The sequence below is a fragment of the Ambystoma mexicanum genome, chromosome 5p, assembly GCF_040938575.1.
Source record: "Ambystoma mexicanum isolate Mex_15411 chromosome 5p, UKY_AmexF1_1, whole genome shotgun sequence".
NCBI classification, from domain to species: Eukaryota; Metazoa; Chordata; class Amphibia; order Caudata; family Ambystomatidae; genus Ambystoma; species Ambystoma mexicanum.
Window position 1 is genome coordinate 1,161,682,477 of NC_090930.1, and position 12,637 is coordinate 1,161,695,113.

Consider the following 12,637-nt stretch of genomic DNA (forward strand, 5'->3'; position numbering starts at 1 on the left):
CTGTTTTGCAACATTGTTGTCTACCTTTCTGTGCCTACTGATTACTTTTAAGTACTTTAATTACGAGTTAATAAAATTTGTGTTTTTTGTTTCTTTTCAATTATTTTGTAATGTTGGAGCAGAGTTGAAATGCAGTGTTTAACATATGGGGGCACAGTACAATATTTTGATGTAGGCACAATGTTGGCTAGAAACTCGCCTTGCTAAGACTTCTCTGAGAGACCCGCCCCTCTGTTACCATATGTTGGCACTATTGTGAACCTCAACTAAATATGTAGTTGAATACAGAATACTCTAAACTAACTCTATTAAAGTAGTTCTTGTATTTAATGTGGAGATTTGCTCCACTATAAAGCTCAGTTCCTTACAAGGTCTCACATAAAATAAATTGATTCAATATTTATCATTTTAAACATAATAGAATATAATTTTAAGAAAGCAATCATTCATGCAGAGACATGTTTTCTTGTCGTTGGTATATTTGGGTATGTCACAGCAGTTTTATGAAGGAGCAGCCAGATAAGATGAATGTAGACAGAGCATTCTGCATATTGTACGAAAACAGACCTTTATGTTTCTGCCTGTTTGGTTATGTCCCATTTCACAAGTGATATACAAAGAGATACATTTCCCTGTTACATAATTCTAGGAATCCTTCCAAATTTGCAGTGTAATATAAAGCGGTCTTTATGGCACCGCTCCGCCATTAATGGTGGCCTCACTGCAAATGACTTTGTAAGAAAGGAGGGCAGGGTGTGTTAGTCGGATAGTGGGAATGCAGATGCAGAAACCTTTTGGTGTTCATGGATGCAGGTCAGAATTAGCCATTATCTGTGTTTTGATATGAAAATCTCTGGCCGGGCAGGTTAGCCATATGGGCAGCTCCCAGATTTTGGAGTGCAAAAATTAACAGCATGGTTGTTGATAGAAGATGGATAGGGTCTGAATTTGTTAAGTACACTAGACTTAGGAGCAGGGGTGTTGCTAGGTCTGGAAAAGATCCAGGGCTAGGTTATTGTCGGGACTCTTAGGACTCGGGTCTAGCTAGCCTTTTGGTTGTAGCTCCTGAGCTTCTATCAGGGGCTACAACCAAAAGATCTGGGGCTATAGTCCCTGTGCCCCCCCTTAGCAACACCTCTGCTCAGGAGGTTGTTTGCAGGAATGTGGGAGATGTAAGGATGTAAGATTTCAGTAGTGAACAGTTAGTTGAGGGATTAGGGGGTGGAACATGGAGGTGGGGATATTGTATCTTCTTGACTCTTGGTGGCAGAAGTCAGTGAGGAAAGGTTCCATGAGTCTGATTGGTTGCAGAAAATAGTAGTGCCAAGAGTTTCAAATAATGGTTGTCATAAATTAGCCCAAGTTTCTGGTGCACAGTTTTTTTAGTCAGCTGCCATTATGTTTCTTTTCTTTCAAAGAGGTTGGTTGAAATGCCAATCCTGGAGCTGTTTCCCGAAAGTCAGGTGGTTCTCCTCCAGACAGAGAGGTTTGGGTAAGGTGTTCCACAGTTTTGTGGCCAAAACTGAAAAAGAGGATCCTGCTTGCAATTTCTTGTTGATGTTGGGGACTAGTTCTAATGCAGAATTGCTGGATGTAAGTGTTTTGGAAGCAGTGTAGTGATGAAACCTACTTCTAAAGGAGGAAGGTCCCCCTCCATGGTACTAATAATGGACAATTAAATTAATCCTTTTTGATGGGTAGCCACTGGAGAGTCCGTAATGCTGGCGTAATATGTTCAAATTACTTCATTCTGAGAAGTAGTCTTGCCGTTCCATTTGAATTCTTTGAAGTTTCCTCATTAGGTAATTTGGGAGCCCAAGACAGAGGATGTTTGTGTAGTCTTGTTAGGATAGTACTGGAGAAATTATGGCATGGCCCTGTGGGTGAATGTTAAGTAAGATAAGATGTGGCATAGCTCGCACATTTAGGAAAAACAGCTTCTGATGACAGTTTTGACCTGTGCATCAAGTGTGAGGGTGTTGCCCAGTTTCGTTCCTTGATTTCTAAGTATAGTTAATGGGTTTGTGCAGGATCCCATCTCATCAGGCCACTGAATTGTTGTGAAGTTAGAACCTGCAGGATTACAGAGCACAAACTCTGTTTTGCTAGGGCTGATTATTAGGCTGTTCCTGTGACTGATGCTGTCAAAAGTGGTTAAGATGACAAGCAAGATGGGCGCACTCTCTGGGTTTTCATCTGCATTGTTTTCAAGTGTATCCTAGATGGAGGACAGAGCCGATTCTGTACTCCTAGAAGGTCTAAAACGCTGCTGTGCTTCAATCAGGAGTTGTTTGTTTTCAATAAGTCCCCAGGTTGATGAAATATATATTTTTCCAGATTAGTTTGTAGTGGAGTTTCTTTTTTGCTTAGTGTACTTAAGCCCTGTAAACGTGTGACTGTAGATGTTTGGCAAGTTTCCTACTGTATAGATTGTTTTTCCTCCATCCAGTTTAAAGGTGTTAAACAGGGGTGTGTGATGGCACCCTTAGTTTTTAACCTGTATGTCAATGTCCTTATTTAAGTTGTAACCTCACGTACAGTTGATGTGCCACACATGACGGGGGTTTTGATTCCCTACTTCATATACACAGACAACACTGTTTTGGTTACTGGAATACCTGCTGCACTCCAATCTCTGATAGATGGTTACAGTAGCGTTATTATGGAGGTTGGCCTGGCTTTAAACCAGAGCAAGTCTAAGATTTTTATAATTCCGGACAGTAAGTCTTCTAAATATAGATTGTTTCTTGCTGGTACAGAGCTGGCCAAAGTTAGTCATTTTTGATTACTTAAGCATTTGCTTTGAAATTAATTGTAGTTGGAATAGTCATGTTGCTAAGGCTACTGCACATTCCAATCAAACAAACAGGGGTATTTTAAATTTTTTTGAAATTCAAGTGTTTTCTTTTCATCTACACGGCGTAGAGCGAGGTCTGCAACTCCACTTCACCTTCCTGCTAGTTCTTCCCTCGAGTGCACGTTTGGTGCAGCGCTGCTTTCTGGCATCTTTATGAGGTAGGAGCAACTTTGTGTTCCATCCCTACTCCTAATCCGAATTTTACTGGGCTTTTCTCGAATTTCTGCAAGAATGACAATTTAAATATTTTTTGGGGGCATTTAAATCCTGACTTTCAGCGCCTCATCATTGCACTTTGGGGCTGATTTGTTCTTTGCCCCTTATCACTTGGTATGTTTGAGCAGTGTTTTGGTGGCGTTTCAGTGCTTTAACAACTTGCACCATGTGGTGCCTTCAAGATGGCCACCCGGGCCTCCTCAACACCTAAGGCAGTGCTTGCTTTCTGCTTCTGTTACAACTTGGCAAGTGATTGGCTGGGGTACTACCTCTTTTTGTCCACTGAGGAACCGGAAGGCTGTAGCCGGCCCCCTCACCAAAGGCCAATTTATAAGGCCCCTGTCAGCTTCCCTGTCCGCTTTAGCAGGACCCTTCATGACACTTCTACAACAGCCTGACCCTCTGGACCCGCCTTAGGGCTGCCAGCTCACTCAGCCATGTAACAGGTCTACCAAGACTCCCTTACCCTCCTCTCCTTGGGTTTAGATCCCTCCTCTTTTACCCTTTCTCTTCCCTTCTTGAACCTTCAATCTCCCCTGCCTGTTTCAAATTTAAAAGTCAAATTTGGGTGTATTTTGGAAAGTCGAATTTGGGTGTGTTTTGGAAAGTCAAATTTGGGCGAGTTTTTCATTGCACTTGGCCCTCAATTGTATCCTACTAGCCCAGTGACTATACCATACCGCTGCATTTGCTTATCTCTCCCACTGGTCCCTCTCTCTACCTGCCCATGGCGCTATCTGTTTCTCCTATCTACTCAAACTGCTTTACTATCAACTATCCTTCCCTTCTCAATAAGTCTGGTAAAATGAAATTCAAAAAGGATATCCTGGCCTCCAACCCAGGTCTCCCCATTGCTGATACCTATTCCAGCGCTTCTGCCAGACAAACCCTCACTGATATCCTCTTAGTCTTTCCTTCACCTGATCTCTGGACCCCCCATATGATTTCTGTGCTCTGTCCTGTCTCTTCCTCTCCCATTAATGGTGGCACCCGCTGGGAAGTTCGTATGGATTCCTTTGACTCCTCCAGAGTCATCATTAATGTCTACCTAAATGGCACTGTCATGGTGCAAGGTCCTCAGGCCAATCTCCTTCTCTTTGATAGGCGATTCCCTTGCCTCATCAACTTCCTCTCATCTCCAGCTGTACTCTACTCCCCTCCCTTGGCTACCTTGCCCTTTTCCCCTTCCTCATCTTCCCGATCTCATGCTCCCTCCACTCCTCCGCAGGGTGTACCTCTGATTTGTACCCCTCCCCGGAAGGTCTTTAAGGTTGGCAACCTTCTTCATTTTGCCACCCTCAACTCCCGCTCTGCTGTGAAACATTCCTCTGACATCTGCCACCTCCTAGAAGAACTTGACCTTGATGTCCTTGGTTTTAGCGAAACATGGTTCACGGCCAGCTTTTTAACAAGCTTTGACACTCTCCTCCCTGACGGCTACAAGATCCTCTCTGCCCACAAATCCACCCGGCCCAGTGGTGGTGTAGCCTTGACCTTCCCTGAGTGGATTGTTACCTCTATCATCCCGACTCAGACCTACTCCTCTTTCGAATGCCTTGTCTGTAGGCTCTGTCTCTCTCCTAGTTACTCTCTTACTGTTGCTACTCTCTACCGGCCCCCTGGTCAAATCACCTCTTTTCTCTCTGAGTGGGCAGACCTCTTTTCCGCCCTCCTGTCCTCTACCTCTCAACTCCTCCTCCTTGGTGACCTCAACATTCATCTTGACTCTCCCTGTTCCTCATCTTTGCTTTTTTGCGACCTCTGCGATTCATTCTTCCTCTCTATCCTCCCCTCCGCCCGACTCACCCTGCTGGACACACACTTGATGTCCTGATCTCCTCTGGCCTCCCCCTATCTACTCCCCTCACCACTCCTCTCTCCTGGAGAGATCACTGCCTCCTCTCCTCTCATCTTTCCATCCCCTCCCCGCAAGCCAAGCCCACCCCAATATTGCCACCCACCTTCTCGGATATCCGGCCCATGAAGCCTCTGTCAGTCGAGGCTTTCGCTGCCATCTTCTCACCCCCTCCTTCACCCCAGGCTGATTCACACCCTGACACAGCACTGTCTCTGCTCTACTCGTCTATCTCTGCCACTCTTGATGTTCTTGCCCCTGTCATGAGGATCCGTTTGAAGTCCAAAGTCAAGTGCAATTCTTGGTATGACACCGATCTAGCTACACTTAAACGTATGTTTAAAGCTGCCACCATACGTCTTGATACCCAAAAATGTGTGCAACTTGTAAATCAGTAGAGAGCAAATGCTGCTTAATTTGCATAATGCATGTTTTTATATCTACTTACATCAGCAGTTATTTGTGATATTACACCACAGAGTATGTTTTTCGTGCTCTTGCATCAATCATATTTGTAAAGCTCTAAGTAGGCATTAACTTAAACACTGCACCCATATACACATCCGTGAAAAAGTATCGCACCAATATAATTTACTGCAGCATATGGCCACACTGTCTCAAAGGTGTACTTGGTGCCAGTCCACATTCTCATTGAGCACTACCACATGGCTTTGAAGTTTGAAAATCAGTTTTTGTTCAAAATTTAACAACTTCTGATCAATGTCATCTTTGTTATTAACTTCCACTTTTTTCAAATTACCCATTCTAGGTTGGTGTGGTCATGTTTCTTGTCTACAAAATGTTTTAACATTGGTGCTGCTGCCACCTTGTTTTCTATGCAGCTGTGTGATGTTCAATAAGTAGGATGCAACATTTTCTATTGGTTTTTCCAATATAGCGGAGTCCACAAGGACACGTGATCATATAAACCACATTCTGTTTGTTACAATTAGTTATACTTCTCATGTTCCATAATACATCCGGACTAATTTGTACAGACTTGGTGGCTTTAGTGAAGTCACACATGACACATTGGCTACAAGGGAAATGGCCTGTGACAGGAGGGAGACCCCACAATGTAGTTTGTTTCACAGGCACATTAGGTTTGATAGTGAAATAATTTCTGATAAGTATGTTTCGCAGGTTCTGACTTCTTTTGTATGCCACCAGCGGGGGTGCTATTTCTTTGTTGTTATAGAATTTCTTCCATGTCTTACTAATAATGGCCTTCATTTTATAAGACAAATTTGAGAAGATATTGACAAATACGGATCCCACTTCTCTACGTTCTTTATTTGTTTTTTCAAGAAGAGCATCTCTATTGTTGTTGTAGGCCCTTTTTGAAGAGGTCTTTACCAATTTAGCCGGAACAGTTTACGAGACAGGATATTGCCACTTGAAACAAAATCTTCCTTGAGACTGCTGTTGCGGTTAAGCCTCAGAAACTGCCCAAAAGGCAAATTAGATTTGAGATGATTGGCCTGGTGACTGTTATAATGAAGTAAGGCATTTTTATCAGTCTTCTTACTGAAAGGTTTGACTTTGAGGACACCCAAATGTTGAAATATGGTAATGTCCAGAAAGTCAATTTGTTGTTCCTCTATGGCTCGTGTGAATTTCAAAAACCTATTTTGTAGGTTGAGCCAATTGACAAAATCATTTGTCTGTTCCATAGATCCATCCCAAATGATGAGGATATCATCTATGTACCTGAGCCACTTTCTCAAAAACTGTTGGTGCGGGTTATCTGTGGAATAGACCACACTTTTTTCAAAAAACTCCACATACAGATTGGCAAGGTTGGGAGCCATGGCTGCACCCATAGCCGTGCCCTCTGTTTGTTGGTAAAAAGTGCCTTGAAATTGGAAGAAGTTCTTAGTTAGGGCAAATTCAGTGCACCACAAGATGTATCCATTGCTGATGGGGTGGCCATCCTCTCTTTTCAATAGAATTTCCTCAATCACCTCTAAGGTGGCTTGCTGTGGGATCATAGTGTATAGTGACTGAATGCCAAGGCAAATGAGCAGTGACTTCCCTGGTTCTAAAACACAGATTTTCTATTTTATTTATGGCGTCCGTAGTGTCTCTGAGGTAGCTAGCCATTTTAAGTATAAAGGGTCTGAGATAGAAGTCTGCAAACTTCGAAAGAGGCTCCAGAATGGAACTGACCCCTGATACAATGGGTCTGCCAGGAGGATTCATAGGGTGTTTATGTACTTTAGGCAGTATGTAAAATACTGGTGCTCTACCAGTTTTCCAAATTAGAAAATCACATTCTTGTTTCAAAATCATTTCTGATTCAAAAACTCTCATGACCTTCTCTCTAATTATTAGGCTCAATTCAGACGTAGGGTCACACTGTAAAGGGGTATAGCTATTGCCATCCAATAGTAATGTTTCACATTCATTCATGAAGTCTATACGGTTTAGTAGAACAATAGCTCCACCCTTGTCTGCTTGTCTAATGATTACATCTTTGTCCTTGGCCAATTTGGTATTCAATGTGCGTTGAGTGCTACTGAAATTGGAGTTGTAGGACTTCTCCTTGGCCTCCAAGTTCCGTACCTCTTTCAACACTTGTCTCTCAAAGACTATGGATTCGGGGCTGAAAGAGTATGTGGGAGAACAGAAAGAGGAAGGGTTACGTAAACCACTAAAGTTGTTGTTAACATATTCATTACCCTCTTTAAAAAATTCATTCAATCTTACTTTGTGCATTTGAATGGGTCATGTCTTTTTGTGATTACATAGTTCAACCCCTTGTTCAAAATGTCCTCTTCGGAGGTCAAGATGTAGTTAGATAAATTCATTACCATTGATTTCTTGACATACTCCGTGTCTGAACCTGGTTGTCCCAGTTCCCCCGATTTGGACCCTGCCCTAAAAAAGGCATTTGTCGTCCGTCGGTTGCGCCTCTTTGGCCTCTGCCTCTACCCTGGTTGGTATTTTGATGGTTGTCTATACCATAAATCCCAGTGTTGCTCTCAATACTGGAGCTGTAAGACGTGTCCCGAAATCTAACCCTTCTGGTGTTGCTAAAAGCCTGAGGAGTAGTACCGAATTTATGGCCCTCCACTATATATGGAAAGGCTTTTTCATGGCTATAGTTGGCTAAATCCTTCTTCGTTCTTTTTACTCTATCTAGAGTTGCGTCATTCTTAAAATCAATCAAACCCTTCAGGTGTTGTTCTAGTTTGGTTTTGAAGGCTTCCAAATCCATATCTTTTTTTATTTCTTCCTGGACCCTGTTGATGTCTATTTCTATTTTTTTGGATATTTTGTTGGCTGTGTCGATGATTAACACGAGCCAATCTCGTCCACATTTGTTGGAAATGTAACTCCACTTGATTTGGAACTCTTTATTGTCTAGGAACAAACGTGGTTCATTCCTTACTATTAAGCCCTGAGGGAGTGAATGTGTTTTTAGGTATTCCAACATTATAGCGCCATGTAGCTTAGTACGTATTAAACGCTTCCTCAGTTGGACAGATTCATCCCATTGGTCACGATTAGTAGTGTTACCTTCTATAGTGGACAACACAGAGAGTGAATCTAATAGTTTTTTTTACATAATCCTCGCTGTTAGGTGGAAACCTGTGCAGTTCCCTCTGGGACCACTGCAAAAGATTTAGGACTACAGGTGTTTGGCAGTAAACCCACTTGGTAGCAGTCTGTACCACACAGATTCACTTGGTAGCTGTGGCTGAGCAGTCAGACTTCCCTCAAGAAGAGTTAGGCAGTATGTGGAGTATACACAATAGGGCAATTTACACAGTAGAACAAGCAAACACGGAACAAGGCTTCAGTGTAAAGATATAAAGGTATTTATTTATAACAACACATCTATAGAAAACACTCTGGCACTAATACGGCAAACAACTTCAATCACAATTACTATACGAAGAAAAAGATCAATCCCCCTAACAATAGTTCGACAAATCTAGGTTCACCGGCATCACTTATTTGCAGACAGAGGTGTATGCTTAAACCTAGATGGCACTCTAGTATTCGTTAGGACGGGAGGGAAAAATAAGGCAGGTTATGAAATCAACTCGGTACCAATACTTTACGGACAAATGCAAGGCAAGTAAGGCAGGGTCTACTGCAGGTCACAAAGTTCAGAGGCCAGGCCCACTCGGAGAGAGGCAAGGTGATATGTCCCAAAAAGTGTCTCAGTGGAAATGCGCTTCGAGTCTTTATCGCAAATTGTTAGGGAAAGATTGGACCAGTTCAGAACAACATGTTAAAGAAAGCTTGGAGGCGACCCAATGGAAAGGCGAGGATTAAGACACCTCACTCTATCCGGCAGAAAGGGAAGCCAGGCGGACACGGTACCTTGTTTGTGGAGAGACAGCTCCGGCGAGGGCAGTTGTTCCTGGTGGTGGATGCACGTCGGGTCTTTGCCAAGAGTAGAGATGATCTCGTCGTCGAAGAAAAGTGAAGTCCGGTGCACCACCAGGAAAGAGACCAGCCGCGGAGTGCTCCGTCACAAGGCACCACCTTTTGGTCGCGGTACAGGGGTAGTGGCTATCCGGTTGCCGAGGTGCTCTGCACGGGCAATTCGACCACTGCGTCCTGGAGCGAAGAAAATGCAAAGGGGACTGGTTGTTCCCATCAGTCAGGGGAAGCGACTCTCCGGCAGGGAGATCTCCTCTGTCGTCGGGAAGTGGTGAGTCGGTTCCGCAGGGCTCCACCGGAGATGTCGTCATTGCAGGTCGGCTCAGCTTTACCCTCGTCGGATTCTTAGGTCCTGTGGCGACTTCTGAAGATCCAGTCCCAAAAGCCCTGCTTTTATGCAGAGAACCCCCATTCATTCAGCCTAGCTGTCAATCAAAACACGCTAAGTGGTGCGACCGGAGTTGGCAAGGCAACTCGGTCCAGGGTGCCTAAACCCCCTCCCACACCCCTGTGGTAACCCAGACAGAATGGCACCACTTTGGAGGGTCTCTGTACAGAAGCCCGCCAAAAGTGGAACAAAGGGCTCAACCTTTGGTTTCGGAGTCACAGAGACGAACACAGACGCCATTTTAAAAACCGAGTTCTGGCAGAAAATACCATCCGATAGACTTATTTAAGATAAGTAAGTAGGTGGTATGTTAGAGATTAACGAGAAAAAAAAGTATTAATCTCCAACAATGGGAAGAATCCCATAGGGTTATATTCGGGGTTGAATATAACAAGTAGTTTCCACCGCCACCAGCCAAAACTCGACGAGGGGGGACGGGACAGTGCCCCCTCGAAAAACAGACCCATGAGTAATCAAATTACCCCTACTAGTACGTCCACCATAGGATGGTTTGTACTAGTTCTGTTAGTAAATTTAGGTCTAGTAAAGCCAATGGTGACTTTACATGCCCGGGGAGACAGTAGTCAGTCCCCGGGTATGGAGTCTATGATGGGGGTCCGCTAGGACGCCCCAGTGCTACGGCATGGAGGGTGCGTTGTAACACACATAGTAAAACATATGAGACCCTATGGAGTAAAATACCCCATAGCCCATAGAACACATGGACATTCAAAGGAATTACACACATTCATGTCCAAGAGTGGGAGAAAAAGAGTCTCACTCTTGGCAGGATGGAAAAAACAAACTCCAGATATCCAGCAAAGCTGCTGGGGGACTCACTAGGTTAGGAAATTCAGCCTAAACAGAGAATTCTCCCTAACACTCGCTATGGGCAAGGCACTTATCTGATGGAGTGGCCATCTTCTCGTAACTTCTAAATGATCTTCTGTGATGTACTCTCGAAATTTCACCTCTACATTACCCCCAAACTAATTGTAAACCTCCGAGACCACACAGAGCCTCGTAACGCAGTGAATCAAATAGGTTAAAAAAAAGATTACCCCTAATCTTCACTATCTCTACCATCAGGGGATGTATAGATATATATTCATAAACAAAGAGATAGGACAACAAAATGAACAATTGAAAGTGTCATACTGGGAAACAAAACACCTCTCTAAGTGGTGTACACATACTCCTGTCTTGAAAAAATAGATGGAGTACAACCAAAAGATACAAAATATATATAAAATTTATTATACACAAAAATGAAAAAATGAGATGACCCTAACTCAGCACAACAAATAATCGTATAAAATACAATTGTGTTACTCAGTTTTCATAAAAAATCCAAATTTAAACAATACATAGACACACAAATAGCAACATATCACAACATCATAAAACAACGGTGTCATAGACAATACATATATTCCCGACATGTAACATGTTTTAGTCATTGATGCCTTTATGTGGCTGAACTTTCTTCAGGGGAAAACACTTCTTTTTTCATTTAAAATTCTTTCAATATTGTGCGATAGGGGTCCTAAGCACATCCACCAATGGATGTCATCAAGTAAGCTGAAAAATACAAGAGGCAAAAGAGCCTTCAGTTCCCAGTAGTCACATACAGGATATCAATCAAAGCCTACACCTCTAGAGTAGGGCCTAAGCCCAAACCTGTTCATCAGCATCCATCACCATGACAGATTCAACAAAAGTCCCATAAGTGACCCTTGAAGTGAAAAGAAATTACAATGCTTAAGAAGAGTCATTAGTTACCACTTTTTATTGGGCGATATATAACTTAATAAATTCGCCTGACCACTATGATTGAGGTCAATTCCGTATAAAAGGTGCACAAGTCACCAAGGTTAGTAGAGAAAGGAAAACCATCACCAGAAGCCAAAGACAAAAGTTACATTTAGAACCATCTGTAAGGCCAACAGTGACATGTAATCTACTATCAAATGCTGGTGAGGGTGATTTGTTTTTGGAAGGTTTCCTGAGAGCGTTAATCCCAGTCTCTCTACATCTCTCTTGGTCATCTTCAGTCTCCAACCCTTGTTTGAAAGTTGAATTTGGGTGTGTGCAAAGTGGGTAGACCTTGCCAGCCCCCCCCCTACCAGATAATTACTAGCAAGTTGGGGTCACTTGCCTTAGTTGCCTTAGTTGTTATTACCGTGAAGGATGTTATTAGGTTTATCAAGGCTTGTGAGATGAAGATTAAATCTATTACTGAGGCTTGTGCCCCCTGCTGCCAAGTTGGTGTATAGCGGATTTGATCTTCAAAGTGGCCATGTAAGGGCTGCAGCGAGCCAGGTCCAGGAATACTCCTCTTAAGGTTCAGATAGCTTTCTCACCTCGGGTTTAGTAATTCCGTCTAGAAAGGTATTCCCTGGGCGAGTTATTGTCATAGTTATGTTTGGTCTTTTGTTTAATAATAGCTGTTGTGCATTGAGGCATCAATGCCTAATCTAACTTGCCTTTTCTAAGCCAGGGTAGCACTTTTTTCAGCCCAGGTTTGGCCTCTCTTAAATTACTTATGAGGAAAACTTGAAGTCAAAGGTTTATCCACATAATGCGGATGGTCCACATTAAAAGGAAACAGTTTGCTGTCCCTCATATATTGGACCTTTTACTTCAGTTATATAAAAACCTAGTGACAGGAGGCTGTTTGCTGAAGATAGCAGAAGATTCTTGACCATGATTGAGTGGAGATGGAGAGATACCAAATACTTGTATTTGTATTTATTTTAATTTATATAGTGCTTTAATCCAGAGGGCTTTGCATGAGGAACAAGAAAATACAACAAGCAATACATGACATTAAATCTAAACCAGAAAACAGTACAAAGAACAATTTGTAGTGATACACAAAATTGCAAATTTGCCAATCAGGGCTTAAGATGACAGCATTAGC

At 42.9% G+C, this 12,637-nt stretch overlaps 1 long non-coding RNA gene across 2 annotated transcripts in view; it reads left to right on the plus strand.

Moving 5' to 3' along the window:
- Nucleotides 1-12,637, plus strand: part of LOC138481480 (uncharacterized) — a 267,586-nt gene that overhangs the window by 160,047 nt on the left and 94,902 nt on the right. The window lies entirely within an intron of this gene.